The sequence below is a fragment of the Cyanistes caeruleus genome, chromosome 1, assembly GCF_971803275.1.
Source record: "Cyanistes caeruleus chromosome 1, bCyaCae1.hap1.1, whole genome shotgun sequence".
Classification (NCBI taxonomy): Eukaryota; Metazoa; Chordata; class Aves; order Passeriformes; family Paridae; genus Cyanistes; species Cyanistes caeruleus.
In genome coordinates, this window is record NC_141701.1 from 92,853,241 (window position 1) to 92,874,698 (window position 21,458).

Here is a 21,458-nt window from a genome sequence, read left to right on the forward strand (position 1 = left end):
AGGCCATAAAGTGAGCCCACAGGAATTATCTGAATGGTTGTAATATATCTTCCATGAAAATTGGAGGTGTGGGTTATTCTTCATTTTTATGTGTTTCATGTTAGCTCACTCTTGTTTACCAATCCATCATGGACACTGTAGAGGACAATTATGCATAATTGTATATGTTTGGAATATTCTAGAAGTATGAATTTCTTTCAAAAATAAGCCTCCAAAACTTACATAAAAATCTATCCATGGCCTGTATTTCAAATAAACAGATCCTTTGCTCTAACACTCTACCAGTGTTTATAAATTGTCTGATGCTTGCAATTAGCTCATTTGGCAGCATATTGTCCCCTTGTTTCAGCTGGCTCTTTGAGCATTGGGGACCCATTTTTAAACCAGGAGACTTCCTGCTCACTTTCCCAATACCCTTGGAAAGTTCCAGGAGTGTCATTCAGAGTGCAAAGACAGTCAGCTCTTGACACTGTGGCTTGGCTGGGTGCTGACTGACCCTGGTCACTGAAGTGTTTCAATGTGCTAAGGCATCAGGAATCCGACCCAGCAGAGAGAGACCTTGTGGTTTTTTTGGTGGGCAGCCATGCAGAAATGTCTCTCAGTGGTGAGTGTCAAAAGTGGTGCAAGGATCTTAAAGGGGGGGTCAGCTCTACCAGCAGGAGGAGGGAGCTGGCATGTCACCTGAAGGGGAAACATGGAACTGCAACCTGTACAGGTAGTTATTGTGTGGTTTTCCACACCCAGATGAGATATGTACTGCTGGCAATATGAACTTCATGCTGCCTGTTGAGAAACCTGTTTATCAGTATGGGGTATCAACTTTAAAAGATTTGATACCTAAATGGAGATAGAAGATGTCTGTGAATTATCATAAAAAGTCTTATCTTGCACAGCAGGTAAATATTACTGCCACAGAGGACTGCATTTTAGGAAATATGAAGAGAGGATAGAGTGAAAACTTATTACAGCTGACATGTGTCTGTAGTTTTGCATGTTTGATTGCACAGATTTTGCTGAAGTAAGCCAACATCAGCTAAGTTTTTTTACTGGTATGACAGGTCCTTTCCTTCTCTTCAAGTTGTGTGTATGGAGAACTGCAGCACTGAATATGGAACCTTTACTTCCAGGCAGTGCTATGTAAAGTCAGCCAAGAAAGTTAAGGTAAATCAAGTGAATCTGAACTTCCATAAATTAAAATGTAGTAAAAGGCTCAAGGATCGAGCTCATTTCTTGTGATTGTTTGCTCTTAAAATTAATGAGCAAGATAAAAAAAGTTGAAATGTGTGTCTGTTTTAACTAAACACTGAAAGGAAGACAAGAATGTCTTACCAAATTACTTACCTACCTATAGTTTGAAAGAAAACAAGGTTGCTTTAATAAATTCTTCTTCAGTTCATGAAACTCCTAACAACAATGGCACTTGCCTAAAATATATCTTGAAAGCTGTATTCAGTGTGAAAACCATGGATAAATCAGGGCAGGTATTTCTGAAGTGATTCCAAAGCATATAAATTTACATGTTTTATTAATGTTTTACTAATATTTATTAATATACTACCCTTGAAAAGAGATGGCTTAGGTGGGATCTTATCCATATATATAATATAAATACAGGATGGTACAAAGAAGACAGAACTATTCCCTTCTCACTGGTATCCAGGGAAAGGAAGGAGGCAGAGGGCACAAATTTAAACAAAGAGAATTCCATTAAACAGAAGAAGAAAATTCTGTCCTGTGAGGGTAATCAAACACTGAATCAGAGAGAAGTGAAATCTGTGTCTTCAGAGTTAGCTCAAAATGCAACTGGATATGGCCCTGAGCAGCCTGCTACCTTTTGGACCCTTCTTAGGGGTTGAACGTGAAGATCTCCAGAGGTCCCTTCCCACCTTAGCCTTCTGTATTTCTGTGTAGACAAGATGCTGTTAGCAATCTTCTAGTGAACAAATATAAGCAAAATTTAAATCTCTAGAATTTCCTCTGACATCATCTTATTTATAGAATTCAGTGCCTTAGGATGAGTTTTTAATTACTGAATTATTCCTTCTGTAATCCAGGGGAAAAGATGATTCACATGTAAGTGGTCCTTTTGAGTATTAGAATGAGAAATTGTTATGCCAGAATTTTTTGTGTAGAATTGATGTTCAGTTGTCAATTATCTGGACATTGTTTTTTTCTCTGCTCTGCAAGAAATACTCCCTTCAGATCTTCATTGATTTTTCATTTTGGATAAATTATGACATATTCCTTTTGACAATACATTCAACTTTTTTTTCTCCTCCCTTGCTAGTTCCAGGATAGTGTAATATGATAGAAATGGAGTGGAACCATGAATGACTTGGGAAATTTCAGTAGTCTTAGCATTTTGCCCAAACTGGCTTGTTTGACATCTCTCTTCCAATGTTCCTACTTTGCTCTCTTGCTAAGCAATCCAGCTGTTCAAACACCAGAGAAGCTGTATCCATTTAAAGGAAGCGTGCAAAGATCTGTAGCACTGGAAAGAAGTGGAACTTCCCTGAATTTAGTCTACTGTCTATATTTATCACTGTTCATTTGCTATGTGCCTTCCCTCCCACCCCAGCTGCCATCTCACAGATGGCATTCCCAGCAAAAGAAACAGTTCAGATTCAGTATGCTGTCATCTGGAAATGTCAGCAGATGACAGGGAGAGGGGAGGAAGAGGAGGGCTGGCTCCACATTTTTTCAGGACAAAACTTGACCTCAAATTCTACTTCAGTCACCACAGAGTTCTGGGGATTACCAGGTTGTGGGGGGGGAGGGAGGGCACAAAGTGAGAAGAAAGAGTTTGATACAGCTCATATAATGATCTTTGTTATGTTCTGAGGCTTGCTGGATAGAAATTTCCATACTATGCAGTTATTTACTTCTAACTCTATAACAGCTTTAATTTATTAAAAGGCTTAAAAAAAAAAAAAAGTTTTGTTTGCCCTAGAAACCAAGTGAAAACAATGAGGAAGAAGAAGGCATCCCTGCAAAGTTGACACTATTTAGCCCAGGCACAAAGTGGAATGTTTGCAGTGCCTGTCAACAGATGTCTAATGACAAGCAAATAAAACAATAATTCTTAAGCAATGATTTCTTTCTGGTTTAGTTTTTTAGTGCCTTTTATTCAGCCCTTTCATATTAGTCATTTCTATATGCTTCTGGTGTTGTATGCTGGCCTGAGTGTTACTGACAAAAACATGGTGGGCCTGGAACTTAATACAAGGAAAGAGACAGAGCAAGTTTTTAAATTTAAGGATAATGTAGCCACAGGTGTCCAATATTTGTCTTCAGAAGTTTCAGATGTCACTAACTGTGCCAAATTTTCATTCTGAAGGCTGAAGTCTCAAAAACTTGTGTGCCTCAGAGTAAAAAGTTTCAGATACCATTATTTTGTTGAACAAGGCTAAGGGAAAAGGTTGCTGGGTTTGGCATCTTAAAAACATTCTTGCAGCTGTTTCTCTGGGGAGCTGTGGTACCTTCCTGTGTTGTAACAAGGGCTCGATATTCAGTACATTTTAACAGCAGGAGAGGTTTTGGCTGCCTTGTGCAAATTCATTCAAAATAGCACTAAGAGTAAAGGCTTCTGAGAAATACCCACTCATAAACACACAGAAGATGCTGCCCAGCTGCAGTGGGGTTGCTGAGGCACCCGGCCTGAGAGCAGAGGCAGATGTCCTTTTCAGTGACTCAAACTAGAGCACTCTAAGCAGGTATTGGCCCATCTGCTCCCATATCTCAGATGTCATGGCTGATTATCTGAACACTCAAGCCCTGTTGTAGTGAAAATTCAGGGAAGCGGTGCCATTCACTGACAATGACATCTTAACAGCTCCCAGCTGCTCATTCCCAGCCTATGCCCTCCTTTAGCTCTTGTAAAATTGTTTATGGAGCCAAGAACCCGGATCCTGCCCGGCCACACTCCCAAAAAAGATCTGATTATTTTTAGCCTGAACTGAATCACACCTGGTTCAGTGCAGGGATGACTGTGGTTAGATTTGTTAGGGGACAGCTAACTGTTTGTGCCCTGCTATCAGGGAGATGGTCTTTTCCAGGCCCTGCATTTTCCTCTTGCTTTTTAAGTGCAGATGTCATAAGGAGACCAAACTGTGTTTGTACACGTTCTGCAGTCAGGAGAGCAAGGGGAGCAGCTGAGGGCTGGCATCCTGCCCTGCTGAAGGCAGGCAGCTGCAGCTGGTAATCCCCTGGACTGCCACTGCAGGGCTTGATAAAGCTGCTCTGGCAGAGCACATCAGGCTCTTTGCTTGCTTTCCTACCACCCCAAAAGGTAACCAAGCCTTAATAAGGCTTAAGTGTAAAGTCAAAGTCTCTGCTGGTGCTGTGAGCACTTCATTATGCCCAAGAAATGTAGCAACATTTCAGTTTTGCACCACCAGCACAATTCTTCATTGAGCAGGAGGAAAATTTTCTCAAAGTGGTTGGGTAAAACCCCTGGAATTGGAACCAGAAAACACAGGAATATGGGACTGGGTAACCAATCAGCTTTCTAACCATAATCCAAGGATCTCCTATTGTCACTTGGACAAGTCACTTAAAAATACAAGTCTGTGTAACCAGAAAGCAACTGAACTTGAAATAGATGGATTTTTTTGAAAGCAGTGTAAATGTACTTCACTTTGTGGACTGTGAGGAGCTCCTGTGTGGAAACAAGTTTGTAGCACTGGTACTGCTTTCCACATGTAGTCCATGGATGCAGGAGGTCTGTGAACTTTTACAAGAGATCTGTGCAAATTTACTTATAAATGGTCAGAGAACTTTGATTTCCTACCTAAAACTGTGCCCTTTCACTAGGAAGAAAAAAAAAAAAAAAAAAAAAAAAAGAGGAATCTGATGACAGCTATGAGTGAAAGACACTGATTTGGTGAAGCATTCATTTCTGGTATAAATGACTGCGTGCTAATTTCCCAGGCAAGCTAGCATGTGTGTCTGTAATGGGTTTACTCATTTCCAGGTGATTTCTCTGTGACCTGAATTCTTGGGATGCAAATAAAATTCTCAGTGAATTTAGGTAGTACAAGTACAAATCCTGTGAGCAGAAGAGCAATCTGTGGATTAATATATGGGGTTTGACTAGGCATATAAAGTAAAAAAAAAAATTAAAAAAATTAAAAAACAAACAAACATCCCAGGAAACCAAGCTCCAGTTCTTTCTCCTGTCTAATTAAATTTTACAACCTCCCTTTTTAAACAGCATATGGGACACAGATTTCGTAGTCAGCTGGGGATCAGTTAGATACGTGTCTGCATGTTATTCAAGTTCCAGCTGATTAAGCCTTTACGTATACCAGAAGTTTCCTGTGATATTTGTACAGACAATCATGGACAACAAAGCTAGCTTGAAGCTTTTTGACAAAATAAGTATCATCCAAAAATGCCTCTATCTATCTTAGCCAAAACTTTGTCAGAAATAGGTCAAATCAGATTTTGAGGCTATGAAAAATTAGTTTTTATAAAACAAGATTTTGACACATCAAATTAAACATTTTGGTTTTCTGTAAAATGGCTTTTAGTTATAAGATGTAAGTACAGTTGAAATGCTTTGAAGATCACCTAAATGAAATATTTGTCTTGACATTTTTGACGTTGTTATTACTCCTAGTTAATAAATTTTGTCACGTTTTTGATTATTTTGTCACAGTTTAGGAAAGACAGCTTTCCATAAGATTGGAAAGAGTCCAAATCCAGTCCTAGTTCAGCCCATTATATGGCACAGATCAGAAAGCAAAACTCAGTGGAAGAGAATGAAGGAGAACATATAAATGTTCTCAGAAAAAAAAAAGAATGAGGTATTCTTGTTCTACTTGCCCTTCGCATCTGCTCCCTAGCCTTTAATCATTCATTAGCATCTTTAGTTCTGGTACAATTCTTATCAGGTATCTATTCCTACAAGTGAAGCATAGTATTAATGAATAATGGGGATACATTATTTTAGCAACTGTTCCTGATTCTGTTTAATGACTGAATACAAAATGGCTTCTCTTCCTTCTACCGTGGCTATTTAATTTAGATATACTGTAGATAACTGCTTACAGAAGTCATTCTTTAAAACAACAGGAAATGTTTGCATGTTTACATAGCTCATACTATAATGAAATACCTTTTGCATTTTTCTCAAGGTTATATAGAAAGCAACATAATATGTTAACGATAGACCATTAGGGAATTGCATTACAACAGAAAAATTCTCTCTCTGTGTATGTCCTGAAAAAAAAATTACTGGTTAACTTCAGTTATGGTGTTTACTAAATGAGTGCAGTTCTGCTTCAGTGGTTGAAAATGAAAAAAAAAAATAATTTTTGCATTTTTGTTCAAAGCAAAGTTTTTCCTATGAGTTATTTATTATTTAAATTACTTGATGCTGTTATTTGACCTAGAAATTGGAGTGAAAGAAAGTTTAGGTGGGACAACTAGGAGTGAGCTATGTAAGACTCACTCAGTGTGGAGTATTGTAGACTAAGCATGTACCATCAGGGATATTTTCTTGGGAAAAAGGGAACAGAATGTTTCAGCTGAGTCTTCTACTGTAAGCAATCCATGAAAATGAAAGCTGAAGATCCCACAGCTTCCTGGCCTCACTTCATCACTGTATTATGTAAAATGTAGAAAACCCCCTGTGAGCAAAGGGCTGGAGGAAAGGGAGATTTTGATAGAGGTTCAGTTCATGGGAAGCTCTGTAAATGGTCAGTTGACAGCCTTGTGTGCAATGAGCTCACTGAAAACTGCTTTGTGAGGCTGGATTTCCAATTTTGCTGTGTCAGCCAACATGAAGTGTTCTGAGCAGGTTCTCAGCTGCTGTGACTTGCTACAGATCTGCAGAAGTGGGTGAATCCTGAGTAGTTCACACTGTGTGAGGATTTCTCTTACTGAACAAATATGAAAGAACATTTTATATTTAATCATTTTCCAGTTCAGGCTGAAAAAGATCCATGTAGCCTAGTATTCTGGCTCCAAAAGCGATGGAAAGTGGTCAAAAATGGAGGGTGATTACTAAAGATCATTATAAAATAACAATCATGTAGTGATAGCTACCTGCTTTATATTCTGAAATTCTAGCAATCTGGCTTCCAAAGTCAGAGGTAGAGTCTTCTTATTTGACAAGTACCGATGAATGAGTTTGTCTAGGACATCTTTAACACATCAAATTCTGTAAACCACAGCTTTTTGTGGCAAGGAGGTTCAAGTTACCACCATACTGTATGAAGAAATACTTTTGGGTTCCTTTGTTTTCAGAGTCATAATGATTTGACGCATCAAATCATTTGTTCACCTTGTTCACTGTCTCCTCCCATGATACAAAAAACTTTATTCTCTATTAGAACTGTCTTTGTTACTCATGATTTTAGAGTACACTTCGTCTTCTCTTTGCCATGCATACTAATCCTAGTTTTTGTTATCTTTTGAAATTGTTAAAACTTGGTTTCCTATCCTATTTTCTTTTTCTTAGAAACAAACTGAAATATAATTTTCAGTGATCTCTCCAATGGGTGCTGTATAAAGGGCTTACAACAAGTGAACCTCCTTGAGTTTATAGCAAACAGGGATGCAATGAATTCCTGCAGCTCACTGGCATGATCTTCTCTCTCCAATGTGCTCCTTCATATCTTAGCAATCAACTGCAACATTCTTTGACAGGTGTCTTGCTTGCTACAGGAAAGTATTATCTACCAGATTTTGATGCCTGTCAGTGTCTTTTTGGGCATATGATCACTTTATGGTTTATGTCTTATTTTCACCTTAAACTGTGTGAGAGATGCAATCTTTGGTAATAAACTACCTTTTCTAACCACAGCAGCTTTTTTTTTTAAGTGCTGATTCTGAGACCTTGAGCTGATGGGAGGTATCTTCCTCTTGGGCTTGTCATTTTTGAAACATCTTTTACAAGCTTCCACTTTCTTTTTCTTAACCTCAAATGCTACCATAGCAGAACTTTTTGGGAGTTTTATTGCTCATGCATGCATAATAAGTCTAATTTCATTACAGTTATTGTTAACATAGTTCTTTGATACAGAAGGATTCAAATGACAGGTCAGATGGCTTTCATGGGCTGCTTCATGTACTGTGGCCATGGATTCTTTTTTCCCCAATTACTTTTCCTTTCATTTAAGGTGTTGTGACCATCTACCTTTTTCAAGTTGTTCTGAACAAAGTTTAAAAATGGAAGATGTTTCTTCATCTCTCAATGCACTACCTCTTTTTACTGGCTTAATTGTATTTTTTGCAATAACTGTATTTATTGCCTCTGCAAGGCAAGAGGAAGGTGTTGAAGTTCTTCCACTCAAGGAGCAGCTGGCGAGTGTCAGTAACTCAACCTGCGGGGCCGAGCCTGGCGTGTTTCCTGGCCATGTCCTGGCGATGCTGTGCTGTGGGGGACAAAGCTGCCTGGGCAGCTCAGCCACCCACTGCAGGGCTTGGAGCAGGAGCATAGCAACACTGCCCATCCAGAGAGGCCAGGGTTTACAGTTTCCCTCCCACCAAGGTCTCTGGGCCAGGTTCCACCCGGAACACCTTTGTGGGACCGCAGTACGCATTAATAATAATGTAGAGACATACGGGGAGCGGGCAGGCTGGTGCATGAGGCATGCTAACTGCAAAAAGCCAGATTCGGGGAAGTCATCTGAGAGAGTGCTCCCAAAAAGTATTTTTCATTTTAGAATATGTTTCCCTACTGCTTTTGCATTTGATTGACAGATTTGCCTTACCTGAAATGTACCCTGAAAGGCTCTGGCATTTCAGCAAGCAAGAAAACTTCAAATAAGAACTTATAGCTTTATCTGCAGTGAGGAAAGCTAACCTGAAGGAGTTATTATAAAAGTACTGAATGATTTTATGATTCTGAAGGAAATTAAAATTTGAAAAAAAATTTTTTTTTTTTTCTTTTTTTAAATCACATACTGGAGATGTCAGGGGAAATGTACTTAAATGAAAACTTGAACCCCAGGTATAACTGCATTATCATTAGCACGGTTGTTGTGCTGGGCCCTGCTAACAAAGTACACCATCTATTTTGCTATTAACTTTTACATCAAGGTGTTACAAAAATAGTAGGTGAGCAGGACACAGGAACTATCCTCATTTTCTTTGGAATGTGCCTTACACTGTCAAATGCAAGTAGAAGGCTATAAAGGAGCCAGTTAGATTCAGGGAGGGCACAGTTCTCTTTCAGATTGTGCAAGGTTGCATTGTCAAAAGCACCATTAACCTGAGAGCATTTAAGACAATAGTATAATTACAGTAATGCACAAATGAATTAAATGCTTGTTTTAAGAGACTCTCTTGTCTTCCCTCATGCTTCATTTTAGTGAAAGAGGCTTTATGTCTAATCAGGCAAAGGCTTGAGACCTACTTTTATCCTAATCAATTTGCTTGTGCTCATTGAGGGACTTTAAGAAATCTTTGAAACCTTCAAGGAATCCAAGTAAATTTTTTGCAGGATTATAATTTTTTTTTCTCCCCTTATAAGTCTTTAGTGATGAGCTGTCCTGAAACCTGTGCAGAAATAATCCTCTGCCAAGGTGTGGTATCCAATATGCCTGTAACCACCCTGGCTTCAGGTTACCTGTAAACTGAGAAAGACATTCTTAAATGTTCTTAAACATGATGAGAACACCCTTTATGTTCCAGCAGAAATTAAAACTTTCAGTCAAAGATGGATCTGGAGAGAGAGCATTCACCATGCACATGTTGATTCAGATAGTCTCAATGTGAAAAGTGTATCTGTCTAGGCCTAGAGCTTTAGGTGACCACTTTGTGTCTCTTAGAAATGCCAGTGTTTCTCTGGCTGTCCCTTCTCCTTGCTAAGGACTGGATCTTAGTCACCAAGATGATCCTTGTCCAGTCTCCTTCAAGAGATGTGAGTGGGAGCCCAGACTTGGTGTTTTGCATCTTTAGCTCCTGGTGACATCAGACTAAAATGTACCTTTAAATCTCTTTCAGTGTCTTTTTTAGCCTTTGAAAGCAGTTCTTCAGCAGCACAGTCCAGAGCACCAGCAAGAGTCCACAGGCAACGTGTGATTTCAGCTCTATGTGGTAATCTGAAGCAGCTTTATTGCAACATTGCGGTGATACCATCCAAACTGAGGTCTGTTTAAAAAGTGCAGCATTGTTTGCCAGACCGATGTTAACATGCATGATTTAAGTGATGGCACAAGCAGAACTTCGACTCAAAATGGAGATATTAGAGATACCAAAATATTATCTTTCCTCTTGCCAATGAGAACAGCTGGCAGGATGGGTTTACTGAACAAAAACTTTGGCCAGCAGACAAAGGTTATCATTTTCACAGACTTTCCTTCTGAAGTACAGGATTAACAAAACATGCTATTTTTTTATTTCAAAATTGGAGGGTTTGTGTCTTTCATCTGGTCAAATTTAGCTTAAAAGTGGAAATAACATCAAAGTTACATGCACCATAGGGAGACTGTTAATGTGGTAACAAAGGGCATTTGGCCAGTTAAAATAATAAAAGACTATACAGCTTTCCCAGTGATGGCTACAGCCCAATTAGTACTTTCCAAGTAGAGCCACAATATTCTTTTCCAAATTATGCGGTTTGGCACGATTCAGAGTGAGCAAACTTACTTTCCTACAAGGGAAAAATATAATTAAGAGAAAAAACAAGGTCATGTGGTATTATGCTTCAAGTAAGCAATAATACACCATGGGGTGTGCATTAGTCAATATTCATACACCCTGGACAGGCTGAGACAGAGACAAAGCAATGGCTCAGCATACAAAAAGATACATATATTATCTTAATAAACCTATGTGCAAAGGTAAAATGCAAATGGATGTTTTATTTCCTTACTAGATTATTTTACGGGAATAGATGTTCAATATTCATGTGTATAACACTCATAAATGTTACTTAAAAAATACCTTTTCTGTTAACATTTTATACTTTTTAGTAATAAGTGAACTTGCTGTTTTCATTTCGTCAGAGTATCTGTTTTATTGGGGTTTTTTCTGCTGTTAAAGCCAAAATGGCTTGAAAGTTTTTTGATTTTTTTTTATCATTAACTGATTAAGTTTATTAAAAGGACTTTCAACCTGAATGGTCACACTGGAAGCCTCTAAGAGTCAATTCTTACGTTACAGTAATCTACCTTCTAGGTTTCTGCAAGTGACACAAAGCCTGTAAAGACTCAACAAAATTGAGGATAAAGTCACAGGATTGGAAAAAAAGAAAGAGCAGCTTCAAATCTGGAAGTGAACTTTCAGGACCTTTGTGAGGGTAATTTTTAGCAGTTTTGAGGGGGTTGATAGTGTTTTTTAAATGAGCAAACTGTGTAGCTGAAGCACAGACAGAGAGGGGAACACACAAAAAGAAAGCTGGGAGACCTAGTGTATGTAATACAGCAAAATGGGAACAGCCCAGTGAGACAGACATCTGCTCAATTTTTGCTACTGACACTGCTCATGGGAAAGGCCTGTGATATGCCAGGAGGAAAATGAAAAAAAGAAGAAAAAACAAAACTTCAAAAAACATGGAACCACTCCCATCACCTGAAGCTTAGACCACACACCTTAAAGGGAGTAACCCACATCCAGCTCAGGTGCACAGTGTGAGCACCTTATCTCCCTTTCAACTCCACCATTTTTCACATCTCATATATAAAGTGCTTTTTAGAGAGGAATTTATTATTTATTTCCTGTTTCCTTAATAATTACAGTATCCTGTGATTATTAAAGAAATGGGTAATAATTTATTTAAAGAAACTGGAAATTACCTATGGTTTTATAAACCTTCCTGAGTTGCAGCATCTCACCATTGCTGCTTTTTGGCTCCCAGCTGATACAGTTTCTTTCACTTCTCGGCTCCTCTGGGGAATACCTACTCTCCTAAATCAGCCCTGCCTACTGCAGTTCTGTGTGTGAAGAAGTGGGAAATGTGTGGGGAGTGAAACTGGGGCACAAATAATCAGATATATCATTCAGTAGTCACACAGGCTGTGCACATTACACACGCTGCCCTCTCTGGAAGCACAAATCAACAACTACTTGCATTCAACACGCCAGTCATCTACACAAAATAAGCTCTGACACACCTGATTTTAAGATGTCACTTGACAGACAGAAAAATCCTTATCAGCTACAGAGTTCCTCTCAGCATTAAACTACTCTGAAGCAGGACCAAGGTGCCAAAGCCCTCATATTGTAGACCTATATCATTGCAGACTATATAATTTTAAGCCACTCCCATGACAGACCAAAAGGAAAGCAGAAGTCAGTGCTGGAGCGAGGCACAGGGCTCTGTCCCATCAGCTGCCATGTGCTTGCATTAGCCTGCATGGCACAGCAGCATCCATGCTGATGCACAGCTCCTCAATCCACAATTCCCAGAGTGGATTTTTGTTTCACTTTTTATCTTGAATTAGCATGACACTCCTTACAATATGAAACTTATCATAGTTCTTATCATATCCTTCTGGTACACATCCACCTGAACCCTCTTAAAACAGATTTAATTCACCAAATTTACCTTACCATCTCCATACTAAATAATCTTTTTTTCAGGAAGCAACAGGTCTGTTTCACCCTGAATCAGAGCTCCAAGAAATCTAATGGCAAGGAAGCTAACACAAGTAATAAAGAGAAAACAACTAAGGAAAAAAAAAAATAAATCACTGTTTTACACAGCAAATATTTTCTGGATGCTTCTCTATACAGATGCCAAACAGTATTAACTTACTGATGAGACCAGCTTCTCAGAGAAGCATAAATTTTCTCAGCTTGGGAAATTATAATTGACTTTTATTTCAAAATGTCACCAAAAGATACTGCACAAGAGGAGAAACTCTTATTTTGTATTGAGTATTTCACATGTAAATAACTGCTGAAGGGTGATTTTCTGCTCTCTCTACCCCCCCCCCAACCTCTCTTAAATCACTTAACAAATGTTTTTCTATATAAAAGCTGTATCAATAACAAAACTATACTGTGCAAAAGAACATCTTGTCAAAAAAGTATGCCATATTTACCTGCAAGACCCTCTGTACTTGGATGCAGAAATTGTGTTTTATTTTTCTTGTATGTTCTTGCAATGCTTTCATCACCCCTATGGTCCTGTGCATCCTCCAGCAGTTTATGAAGAAATGTAACTGGTATCTGTCATGTGTAGTTTAATTCTTTTTTAATTAGCCCAGAACCTCTGTGAGATTAAAATAATAATTAGTGTTGCCCTCTACTACACATTTTACTTTCTGTGATGTTTCACTTTGTCAGGCACTTTGCAAATCCCTTTCCTTACACAACACAAAAAATGTATCATTGTCTAAAGAGGAAAGACTAATAACAAACCTTGTCCCAGTTTGACAAAAACTTTTATTTTTTACAGCTAGCAAAAAAGGAAGAGGTATATTAAGGGAAAGAACGGTTTAAATTAATCTTGTCAAGTTAATATGATCACTTGGCTGTACCCTGCTGCAGTGAAGGCCTGCGAGTTTCTGATGTCTCAAATATTTCTAAAAATACAGTGAATTATGGGTAAAGAAAATAAACCTTGTGACAGAAATATAAATTTATTTACTTTTTGAAGCCACTATTTGCATATCATAGAATACTAGAACGGTTTTGGAAGGAAGGAACCTAAAAGATCATCTAGTTTCAAACCCCCTGCCAAGTGCAGAGACTTCACTGGACCAGGACGTTCAAAGCCTCCTCCGGCCTAGACTTGAACACTTTCAGGGAAGGGCCATCCACAGCTTCTCTGGGCAGCCTGTTCCTGTGCCTCACCACCCTCACAGTCAAGAAGCTTTTCCTAATACCTAACCTAAACCTCCTCTTTCAGTTTGAACCTGTTTCCCCTTGTCCTTTCACTACATGACCTTGCAAAATGTTCCTCTCCACCTTTTCTGCAGGCTCCCTCCAGGTACTGCAGGCCACAGTTAGGTCACCCCAAGGCCTTCTCTTCTCCAGGCTGAATAATCCCAATCCTCTCAGCCTTTCCTCAGTGGGGACATGCTCCAGCTCTCTGATCATCGTGTTGGCCCTCATCCAGACTCACTCCAACAGGCTGTTGTCCTTCCTGTGCTGGACACCCCAGAGCTGCACCCCACTTTGTACAGCAGTGATTACTGCGCAGCTAGCAGCTCCACAAGGGTACCCCAAACTAAAGAAAACGTATTCAATGTTACTTATAATGCATCAAATAGTTAATGTGTTCGCTTTTCCACTTCAACATCAAAGAGGGTATTATGTAGCAGTAGTCAAGGAGGGCACACTAAGTAAAACTACCTTTTAATAACTTAATAAAGTAATCCTGAGCAGACACAGATTCCCTTCCCAATAAGCAGATTCCCATCAAATTTAAAACTGACAAAAAATATTTTTCAAGAATGCTCTAAAGCTGCACAACCTAGCAGATAATTTAAATAAATTTTTTCATCCACCACTCTTATGAAAAATTAAAAAAACCCAAAGCATCACATGACTTTAAAATAATCTTTCTCCCTCTAAAAACAACCTTCAAGAAGGTAGTCTATCTTTCTAATAAAGGGCGAAGCTGCTAAGTGTGGGAATTTACTACCCTTCTGCTATCTATAATTGCATAGGTAAAGGTATTTTATAGATTGCTGGCTTCCACATCAAAATGAAGAAGCATCTATCATTTTCTTAAGGATTTAGTTTCTAAACTCCTAGCTATTTGAACTTGCAGTCTAAAATCATCAACATGTTTGTGAAAGTCTCCATGTCTGTTAAAACTTAAGAGTTACATAGTCTTCATTCCAGAATGTATGGTCCTTAAATGGACTCTTTACAACTGGGCAGCATCAAAGCTTTTTTTTACCCTGGAAGTAATTGATATAATAATCCTAATTATTTTGAAATACGACAGTTAAGCAGCTGTAAGTATACAGGGCCAAAAAAGAATGTCCTAATGTATTGTATGCAGTGTATCACACTCAAACATTTACTTTCTATCATATTACACTGGAGCATTGAGTGAAAACTCAATATTCCTTAATATGTCGTGCCTGGTGCTGTCAGTGTGCTGAGTGCCTCTCTTTGGTCTCACAACATTATTCCTTTTTATTTTTCTATTATCTTTGGCATCATCTTATCCAAAACATGTGTTACCCTTGGAAAATGCACATTAAAAATACACACTGCTAAACTCACTCTTGAAGTGCATGGTGTTGGCAGTGAAGACATGCACTCAAGGATTAATTAAAAAATCTGCTGTAAACTAGGAGCATATCAGTTGTAAATAACACAGGAGATAGATCTATGTATGCATAGAAGCTGACTGCAGGCTTACTGAGTTGCCAGTGGGATACAACCATGAAAAAGCAGATGCTAACCATAAACCAGATAAACTATTTCTTATTAGACAAAAGTAAAAAAATTATGCCATTACTTAAAGCACCTGAGAGATCTCACAGAGATCTTTTTCATCACATTCGTGGAAGGTGAAACAGGTGAAAAATTGGATAGATTACCACAGTGATGTGCTTTTAAGAGCAAGGCTCAAAAATTCTTGCTTGTTTAGTCTAGTAGGAACAAAAACTGATACAGGAAATAATTATTCTCTAAAAACACAATAGGGCGGTAAACAGTAGGCAAGGAAAAGAACTATTTACCCTAGCAGACAATGTTGGCACAAGAACAAATGGGTGTAATTTGGCCATGAATAAATTTAGGCTGGAAAGTCAGAGAGATTCTGGCCATAAAAGTGGTGAGGTTCTAGAGTAGTTTTTCAATACAAGTTGTGGGGACAAAAAAAAATAATAGCTCAAGCTATTTAATGATGAGGATTTTTGAGTTCATGGAAAATGCCACAAGCATAGTTCCCTTGGTAAGTAAAGGACTGCATCTTGATCACTGAAGAGGTTTTTGCCTATCTCCTGAAAGATTGGGGTAAAAAACCCCAAACAGCAAACTTGAAATTAAACTTGATTTATGCATACAGTGTAAAAATAGTCCTTAAGCAAGTACCATCCATATGTAAAAGGCCTCTGTAATTGTATTTGTGCCATAGGAAAACAATTTAACTTGATAAATAGATATTGCGTTGCACTTAATGGTTGGAATTTAATTATTTTTAATGTGAAGATGCAATTTGTCACATTCTAATTTTCCTGTGGTTTATAGAGTGTCTTTCTACTACTTTTATTTTGCCTTTCTTTAAAGGTGTAGACAACAGTACTATAACAGTGTGGACAACAATGAGAGACAGATAGGAAATAACATCTGCCTATTTATTTATACCAGTTGAGCCATATTTGGCCCTTGAGTTCCTCGGATGAGCCTTTGTTGTTAGTCTAAATTAGTGCTAAGGAAAAAAGTCACCATGGAAAGATGAAATCTGAATATCATAAAGAAAGAGACAAGCAAAAACCAAACATATTTGAGTTAGAAGAATAACTTAAAGTTCAGAAAGGGTGTCCAAAGAAAACAAGGAATGCGTTACAAAGCTAATTTCCACTAACATAGAATTTGCTGAGATTGCAGCCAGGGGTTTAGTCTTCTAAGGTTTTCTTGTGCAGCTTCTGATACCTGTTATAGTCTCACTATTAATAGCTAATAAATATGGTTCACCCAACACTGTAGTGGCTCTTGAAATTCAGATCCGTGGTATACTATGCAATCTGAAGAACTACAGTTATTTAAAAACTAATCTGTGTTCTCTCATCAGCAAAGCCAAGCAGCAGAAAGAAAACCAAAACATTGCAAAGGCAAAGTAGCGGTGTTTCCCTATCAGTGTGAAATTATAAAGAAGTGACAGAACCCTACTGAAAATAAAGTTAAATGACTGCATATGCATAAAGTTGTGTTAAAAATTCTTATTTTCAAGTGTATGTGTGCACATATGTATGTAATTATAAATATATTTTTATCATAAATTATTTATAATTTGCATTCTCCGTAAGCCCACTTGCAAAAGGTCTACTGTGGAAGAAACTGTATTATCTACTGCATAGCTGTTAGCTTATTGTGAATATGCCAAAACATAACTCAATATTCAGTTCAACATAATTCAATTCACCTTTGCATTAAAATGTTCTCTTCTTTTTTTTTTTAACTTCTTCTTACCTGTACTTACCAGCTACAGTGTTCAATAGCTTTTTCCATTTACATCTAACTGAAGCTAAGAGCCTGAAGGCCTCAGTAAACTTTTGGGAGGACACCATGCCTTGTCTGTTAATCAGAGGAATGTGTTTCCCCTCTGTGAAGTCTGGTCTGCCCATCCCAATAGCAGCCAGCCAGCAGGTGGGACCTGGTAAAGTTTTACTGTGGCTTGTAAATGAATAGCCGCTGATTGAGCTTTTGAAAGTGAAACTGCAATTTCCAAGGAGGAGAAAAAAAGAGAAGCAACCGTAAGTGCTGGGTTATTGTGTTTCTGAAGGCTGTAAACAATGGAAATGAAACTACAATACGGCAAGAAATTTAACACATTTGGTGTGATCAGGACTCAGCAGAAGCCATATAGATGAAAGCAAAGGTGTCTCTCTCCATTAAGTTTTACACCTTTGCTGGTGGTGAAAGAGGTCATGAGCAAAACCCATTGGTAAGAATTCAAAAGATGAAGGCTTATATGAGGTAGTGCATCCTGCCAAAGCTAGTTTTGTAAATGCAACGAGGAAGACCAGATTTTAGTCTTGGCCCTACTAACTTGTGACTGCTGTCTCCATCCTACACCCCACACTCCACTGCTAGCAGTCTCTATACTGTTACTATAGTTGCATTCAACCTCAATTTATGATCTCTAGGTTTTACTTGAGACTTATGTCTCTGCTGTGATACAATGGCACAGGCAAGATCCAAAATTCTGCTTCCAGTAGTTTTCCAGCTCTGAAAGGATTCATGATTTAACTAGCAAACTGCACTTCAAAGAATGAAATCAGTAGAAAGGTTCTAGTAGTCATCAACGTTGGAGATACCATGAAATAGAGGCAGTAACACATGGTTACTGATTTACCTTTGTTTTGGACTAGTTTGAATTTCTGTCTCTGGCATTTGGATGCGCTGATTTTGAAGTAAGTTTTCTCAATGGACTACTTTTTAATAAAGGAAAATTTAATATTTGGGAAGCTATTAAACACAGTTTCGGTACTCTTGGTGGTGTCAATTATCAGAAAACTGAATAAACCAGTTCTGAAGTAAGGAAGAATATTAAATAAAAGTACTTTGCAAATGGTGATAAATCTTAAAAGGGGGGAGGAAAGAGTAAATAAACTTTTAAGAAACTTGGTGACAGGCACTTCTAAAATAACTACTTACCCATCATCAATGGAAATTACATTCCTAAATGTGCAAAAGCCACCTTGTCCCTTCAAATAACTTCACCTCACTCATTTCAACAATTTTCTCATGCAGATACAGCAAGATTGACTAAACCTGGATCAGGAAGGAATTCAAGTAAACTCACAGCCCTGATGCTGGTCAATGACCACTTTTTAAAAAAAAAACAAACTGAAGACCCAGCCCAACTTTATAGTTACAATAACTAAAAAACGAAATGCACATAATGAGAATATTCACAAATGCTTTTGGTGTAAATTGCATGTCTGTCTAAACCAAGAAGTTTCCCTACTTTTGATATTCCAGGACACATTAGTTTATTTTCTAGATTTTTGTATTTCAAATCTGTCTCTTAAAATTCAGTGTTCTGTCTGTGGGTTAGGGAAAAATCATCAATTTACTGTGAATTGTTTAAAAGAAAATACAGAAACTTCCCTGTTACCATGGTAGGTTGTTACATGCATTGTATTTAAGTGAGCACTGATAAATATACAGAATATTGGCTACCTCCTGTCTAGAACTCACTCCAACCCAGGTAAGCTCTTAAAACTCTGCAGAAGGTACACAAACTTTACAAAACTGGTACTGGTAGAGGAAAAGCTTTACAAGCTTATACACATATTAAATTACTTTCTGCTACGTGTAAGTTTATGAATACTGCAAGAATGATTGGTTAAGGATATTATTATTACTTCTAACATCAAATCAGGTCCTGAAAGCAGTTATTCTTTGGAGGGAGTCACACTTCCTTTTAAATGCAATCATCACTTCATCACTGCAAGTACATTTCATTTTTGATAAAAATAGATAAGAGGCTTGCAATAAGGTTTTTCAAAAACTAGGTTGCTCTTATTATATGAATCTTTCAGCTGTAATTTATAGATTTATTTGTTATGTTTTCTAAAAGTTATCTTCTCTGTCTGAAAATGGCACATTGTTTTCTCAAGTATTGAGTGATTATTCTTCCTTCAGATAAAAATCGATTCCAAAGTATGAACATTTTGTTTTCCCTTCATACAATGCCTTGCACAATAAAATTGTTTTTTCTTGACAGGTATTGTGGTTAAATATACAGTAATGTAAATATTTTCCACTGTGCTGTTATGAATGCAGGGAATTTCGGGGAAAAAAATGGACTACTTATCTACAAACAATATAAAATATCTGGGTAGAAATATGTACTTGTCAAGAGTCCCTAGGCTACTGCTGTAGTGGAAGATGAAAGGACCTCTCCACATTTGAAAGAGAAGGAAGGCTGGGAATTTCTCAGTACTACATTAAGACAGCATTTTAATGCTTTATAAATAAAGAAACAAAATTATGGTTATGTATTCAGTCATTTTCACATATTTATGATATCCCTAGACAACTATATTTAATTCTTTGCCCCTAACATTCCCAAAGTATCACTGAAACTTAAAACTCTTTGGAGTAGCCAATTTTATAACTTTTGTGTATTAGCTAGTGATCTAAATTCCCCCAAGTTATGTATGTATATATATGTGTATATATATATATATATATATATATATATATATATATATATATGTATATATATCAAACACAGAATTAGGAAGTTCTTATTGTTCTTAAAGAGCATGAACTCTATGCTCAAGACAAACTCTCAATGAGCAGCAATTCCACCTTTTTGTCCTCATTTCCTGAAGAGCCTGCTCCTAATTTACCACACACAGCACTAATGATGAGAGCGCTACTTTCCATCAGGATTTCCCCCAGCTGTTACTGGTTCATTATGTGACTCACCTTTGTTAAAGAAATTATTTTCATGGAGAGCCCTGTAAGGTGAAAAAATTGTGTTTAGAGGTACCTATTTACAAAAATAAAGACTCATAGACTTTGACAAACAGTCATAGACAATTTTACAAGTATTGTCTAAATTGAGGCAAGCAATCAGAAGCACTATAAAATTACTTTCTTATTTTGTTTTTCGCTTTTTTTCGGCAATGAAATCCATCCTGCACATACTCCCAATGGGCTCCAGATTCTGCTCTGAGAGCTCAGCAAGTCTCACACACACACAGAGACACACAGACACACTGAGGCATTCACAAGGTGAAGCACATGCCCTTAAATTTTTTTAATTACCTAGCATCAAGCTGTGTGGCAAAGGAAAGGGTGCACTCCAACTTCTATATATAATGAAACAAACACAGAACACAAAAAACACAGACTGCACACAATTCATAACCATATCAAACCCATCAGATTGCAAAGACAGGCTGGCCCTTGTGAAAAGTTTGAGTACAGACAAGCTTTGAGGAAAACCATACCTTTTGACAAAAGGAGTTGCAACAATTCATGCTTACTTGTATGCATAACAAGAGGCATGCTAGGTCACTCAAAGAAAAAGCAAAAATACCATTATCAAAAAGGCCAGTTTAAATGGGATGTAGCTGCTTAAGCCAAATTTGAAATATGTGGTCACTTTACAGACATTATGGGTGCAATGGCATAGGCATTTGCACGTATATTAAAAGGACTTAAAGCTGCATCTGAACAGTAATGCTAGCACTGTGCATATGTGTATGAGTAAACATTGGTAGACTCCCTCAGGTTATGCACCCTTTTTCCACAGTCTCAGTGCTCATTGACAGTTTTCACCACATGATACTCGTGCTAGGTACAAATTTGACAAGTTTGCAAAAGAGCTGCCTCTGAAAATGTAGAAATTAAATGTAGTAATTCCTACTCCAATTACTTAATAATGGCATTTTCCCTCTTTTGCTTTGTATGGCAGTCACAGAAGCGTGTCATGTCAATGCCCGTCTGCACACCTGCCTGTCCCCCCACCCCACCAACCAGGACATTACCTTTAGGACCACAAGAAGTGGGATCTCATCCTTTGGCTATCTCAGTGAAACTTCTTACCTGCAGGGTGGAGGGGCAGCCAGTTGTTGTGATTGCTGTGCCATTGGAGGTGGGTTTTGAATGAACATAGGCAGAAGAAACAAACAGATGAGTACAACATAAAGCTTTCTACTGAGCATTTCCCTGAGTGTAATTGCATATAATTTAGCTGTACATTCATTTCTGCACTATCTCTGTGAATATTGAGTATAAGTGAACAGCACAGTGGCAACACCATAATTCATCAATTCATATTTTTTTTCCATTTAAACAATGTTTCCCACTTTAGCATTTACCACAACTGCTAATTCATTGTGTGTGCTTCACTA

At 37.9% G+C, this 21,458-nt stretch overlaps 2 long non-coding RNA genes across 3 annotated transcripts in view; one reads left to right on the top strand and one right to left on the bottom strand.

Annotated features, from left to right (window-relative positions):
• The window catches only part of LOC147655743 (uncharacterized), a 21,998-nt gene extending 19,064 nt beyond the window's left edge, over positions 1-2,934 (top strand). Inside the window, exon 3 of the long non-coding RNA XR_015273998.1 lies at positions 1,059-2,934. This is a non-coding gene — a long non-coding RNA (uncharacterized LOC147655743). The remainder of the gene's footprint in view (positions 1-1,058) is intronic.
• LOC111923734 (uncharacterized) overlaps positions 1-21,179 on the bottom strand; it is a 26,751-nt gene extending 5,572 nt beyond the window's left edge. The window contains exons 1-3 of one of the 2 annotated variants that reach the window (XR_002861238.2): positions 21,093-21,179; positions 20,026-20,057; positions 10,519-10,603 (exon numbers count right to left, since the gene is read on the bottom strand). This is a non-coding gene — a long non-coding RNA (uncharacterized LOC111923734). Of the gene's footprint in view, positions 1-10,518; positions 10,604-20,025; positions 20,058-21,092 lie in introns of those variants that run through there. The other variant, XR_015273981.1, reaches the window with a different exon arrangement.
• Positions 21,180-21,458: the final 279 nt, after the last annotated feature.